Source organism: Garra rufa, chromosome 1 (assembly GCF_049309525.1).
Source record: "Garra rufa chromosome 1, GarRuf1.0, whole genome shotgun sequence".
NCBI lineage: Eukaryota > Metazoa > Chordata > Actinopteri > Cypriniformes > Cyprinidae > Garra > Garra rufa.
This window is the reverse complement of record NC_133361.1, coordinates 100646708-100651707: the sequence shown is the minus strand read 5'-3', so window position 1 is coordinate 100651707 and position 5000 is coordinate 100646708.

The window sequence follows — 5000 nt, the reverse complement described above, 5'->3', positions numbered from 1 at the left end:
TGTAAGCTTTTGCCTTTTTTCACTATTTATATAATATGCTGGCTTTTACGGAGGCTGATCTTTAAATAGCCCACTTTTTGGAGTAGCCCTCGCTTACGGCCATACCGCGCTGAGAGCGCCCTAGAGCAAACCAGGAAGTGTGTGACTGCAGTTTGGAAAGAGAGATACTCTTACCTTCTCGATTTATTTGGTTAGTGTGAGTGAAAATAAGTTTTGGTTTGTGTTAGTAAGTTTTTTTGTTTTAAACCACTAACCAGCAGCCGTGTGCTGTCTGGGAAGTGGTTTGTGTTTGTTGTTTTTTCGCAAGTATGAGTGATTCGGACGGACTACACGGCAGCAACAAGGAAATGGCGGCAGAGATAGAGATGGCAAAAGAACAAAGGACTGAATTAGGACAACGAGAAAGGATCATAAGCAGCACAAAGAGGCTATACAGGAAAGAGGCAACAATAACTATTGATGTGAGTGAAACAAGAGATGGCAATGCAGAGAGTATCATTAAAGCAATAACGAAGAAAATCGGTGTGAAGGGAATTTTGGCGGTGCGCCCGAAACAACAGAAACAATATGAGGTAACAATGGAATCCGAGGAATGTTGTGATGAACTGTTAAATGGACTGGATATCAATGGACACATTTGTGAAGTGAGGAAGTTGGAAGACAGGGAGTATGTGGTGTCATTTATGCATATACCCGTCTATCTGAGTGACGACGACATCATAACGAAACTGGAGGGGTGGGGAGTTATCCCTGTCTCAAGTATGAAGAGGAGATGTTATCCAGGTACGGATATTGAAGATGGAACAAGGTTCATCAAAGCTAAATTCCCAAGAGAGGTGGCATCGCTCCCATACAGTACGCGGTTTGAGACAGCAGAAGGAACTCAGCATTTTCGGGTGATACACAATAAGCAGGTTAAAACCTGCCGGTTGTGTATGAGCCCGGAGCATTTCCTGAAGGATTGTCCAGACTTTAAGTGTCGCAAATGTGAGGAGCATGGTCATTTTGCACGGGAATGCAATGCAGTGAAGTGTCCAGACTGTTTTAAAACGCTAAACAAATGTGAATGCTGGATGCAGAACAACGAGGAAGAGGAGGAGCAACAAATGAACGGGCAGATGCATAACAACACTACAGAAACCCAAGAAACAAACGAAGAGGAAGAGCAGTACGAGATAACTGGAAGAGAGGGACATGGGACTAGTAAAGAACAAGAAAAAGAAGAGCAACAGGAAGTAGAAGATCAGGAGGAAAGAATGGAGGAAGAGAAATCAGCGGAAGAAACACTATCAAGGGGAGGAGAACTGATTGTAGTAGAACTGACAGGAGAGGAAGGAATAAAGAACCAAAAGGACAGAGGACTGGGAATAATGCCACGGAGAAAACAACTGAAGGTAATACCTAATTTGGAAATGGCAAAAAGGAAAAGACTTAAGTATTCAGAGAATAAAATTGAGGTGTTGAGTGGGGAAGATGGAGAAGATAATCAAGAATGACTGTTTTTAATTATTTATTTTTGTACAGTATGGTTTTAAATTTTGTATGCTGGAATGCAAGAGGATTAATGAATATGAACAAACTGAAAAATACTCTAGAACTATGCAAGAAAGAAGACATTATTGTATTTCAGGAAACGAACTGGAAAAAGGAGGTAATTGACAATGTCAAAAAGATGTGGAATGGTGAAATGTTTTATAGTAATGGAGATGTAAAGTTAGGAAGTGGAGTGGCGATTTTAATAAGAAATGATATTGACTGCAAAGTGAAAGAAATATATAATGATGGAAAAGGAAAATGTAATGCTGTTGAAATAAGTCACGGGGAAAAAGAGTTTATTTTAATGAATGTTCATGCGCCAACAGAAGAGAAAGAAAAAAGGGAGTTTTTTGAAAACATTAGAGGAATAATAGATAAATGGAAGTCAGTAATAATTGTAGGAGATTTTAACACTGTGTTTAGTAAAAGAGATATAGCGGAGGGAATGGTTTTTAGAACAGACATGGGAAGAAAAGAGCTGGTATCTTTAATGGAAGAAAGAAACATGACTGATGTGTGGAGGGAGAGACATGAAAACAAAAAAGAATTTACTAGAAGGAGCTTGGTTGGTAACTTTTTGAATCAAACGAGAATTGATTTTATTTTAAGTACAAGGGATATAGATTATTTTATTGATGATATTGTTTATAGTGACACTAGTTTTAGTGATCACAAGATGATAAGGTGGAAAATAGATTTTAACAAGGAGGATAAAGGACCAGGGGTGTGGATTTTAAATTCTGGAATTTTAAAAGATGAGAATTACAAATTGGGAATATATGATTTAATGGAACAGGAAAAGAAGGATGGCATGTATGGGGAAGACAAACGAATATGGTGGGAAAATGTAAAATATGAAATAAAGAAGTATTCAATTGAATTTAGTAAAGGTATGAGAAAAGCCAAAAATGCTAAAGAACAGGGAATTAGAGAAAGTTTAAGAAAAGAAACAAAGGAAAAGGTAATGGATATTCAAAAAATAGTAGAGTTAGAAGAGAAGCTTAAGAAAATGGAAGAGGAAAAATGTCAAGGGGCAAGACTAAGGAGCAAAGCTAGATACACAATAGAAGGGGAAAAATGTACTAAATTTTTTTTTGACCTAGAAAGAAGAAGGGGAAGGGCAGATACAATAAAAGAACTAAAAAACAAAGATGAAGAGTCCATAATAGGAACAGAGTTACTCTTAAATGAAGTAAGGATTTTTTATGAAGACTTGTTTAGAGAGGAAGGTATAGAAGAGGAAAACAAAAATTACTTACTGCAACATATCAAAGCGAGAGTAGAAGAAGAAGACAAAAAAGACTGTGACGAGGAAATAAAGGAAGAAGAGATAATACAAGCGATAGAAAGTCTAAAAAGTAACAAAAGTCCGGGAATAGATGGAATAGTGAATGAATTTTATAAGATTTTTAAGAAGGAAATAAGTAAGATCTTAAAAGAAGTGTATGATGAAATATTTAAGAAAAAAGAGCTGGATCAAAGAATGAGTATGGGACTAATGAAGTTGATTTATAAAAGAAAAGGTGATAATAAGAGTTTGAAGAATTATAGGCCGATTACAATGTTGAATGCAGATTTGAAGATTTTAGCTAAAATTGTATCAAGTAGATTGAAGAATGTCTTACCAAAAATAATTGAGACAAACCAGGCCTACGGGGTGACAGGGAGGGATATAGCGGATACAACAAGTGGTATACGAGACATAATGAGTATTTTAAAGGAAAATAATAGGAAAGGATATATAATTAGCCTAGACTTCGAGAAGGCTTTCGATAGAGTGGAGCATGAGTTTTTATTTTCGATTTTAGATCATTTTGGTTTTGGGGAGAATTTTAAAGAGTGGTTAAGGATTTTATATAGAAATATAATGACAAGAGTAAAATGTAACGGCTTTTTAACCAATCCTTTTAATGTCACAAGATCCATTAGACAAGGATGTCCATTATCAGCACAGCTATATACGCTGATAGCAGAACCACTAGGGATGTTAATTCAAAAAGATAAAGAAATAAAAGGGATAAAAATTGAGGAGGGACTAGAAGAAACAAAAGTATTTCAATATGCAGATGACACTACACTAATTGTGGAAGATTATAAAAGTGTTGAAAATGTAATGGAAAGGGTGACAAGGTTTTGTAAAGGTACAGGAGCAAAAGTAAATGAGGAAAAAACTGTTTATATGAGATTTGGAGAAGTGTCTGATTTAAAAGAGGTTCTGGGTTTTAAAGAAGTACAAGAAATGAAGATTTTAGGAGTAACGCTAGGTAAAGATGAGAAGAGTGCAACAGACAGAATGTGGGAAGAGGTTATAGGTGCAATGAAAAACAGATTGAATTTTTGGCAAAAAAGAATTTTGAATTTGAAAGGGAAGGTTTTAATAGCGAACGTTTTAATGTTAACCAAAATGTGGTACATTTTATCAGTGGTTTCAATGCCAAAATGGGTGGAAAAAAGAGTAAAAGAATATATTATGGATTTTATATGGGAGAAAAAACCCCCAAGAATAGCATACCACACACTCATTGGAAGGCCAGAAGAGGGAGGGTTGGGACTTGTTGATATAGAATTAAAAAAGAAAAGTATGAGAGTGAAGGTGGTTAAAAAATATTTGGACATGGATAAAAAGGGAGATTGGAAAATTACAATGAAACATTTTTTAGCAAAATGTGGGAATGTATTTTTAAATGATAACATTTTATGGATGAAACTCAAAAATTGGATGATGGAGGGGATACCAAATTTTTATAAAGAGGTTTTAGTTGCTTGGGGTTTTTTTCTCAAGGAGATTGATTTTAAGCCATTTGGGAGAAAAACGGTCCTCAATCAACCTATTTTCTTGAACAGTAACATTGTTTTTAATGGACAAGTTTTATTTTTTTAAGAAATGGTGGGAAGTAGGGATAAGGCAAGTCAAAGATGTGTTGTATGAATTTAAAGATGGATTTTTGCCGTTACAAGTGATCATAGATGCTATGGAAGAAGAAAAAGAAGAATATAGTGTGGCTAGTCTGGAAAAACAATATGATGAAGTTAAAAGTGCAGTACCAAAAGAGTGGTTGGAAGAAATTAAAAAAAGAGAAGAAACAGAAAGCAAAGTTGATGTGTATATGAAAATGGAAGACAAAATGGTGGATTTGAGATCGTGTAATGTAAGGATGTTTTATCAATGTCTTAAAAAATATATTTTTAAGAAACCTAATGCAAATCAAATGTGGTTGAGACATTTTAATGGAATTGAAGAGAATGATATTTGGAAGAATATAAGAAGTGGGATTGGAAGTACAGATTTGGAGTGTCTAGACTATTTTATCAGACATAATGTGATTTTTTCGGAAATGAGGCTTTGTATAATGGGGAAGGAAAGTGATGCCATTTGTAAAATATGTAAAAAACAGGATGAAGGTATTCTACATTTGTTTTTATTTTGTGAAAAATTGGAAACATTTTTTCAAATGTTAAAGAAA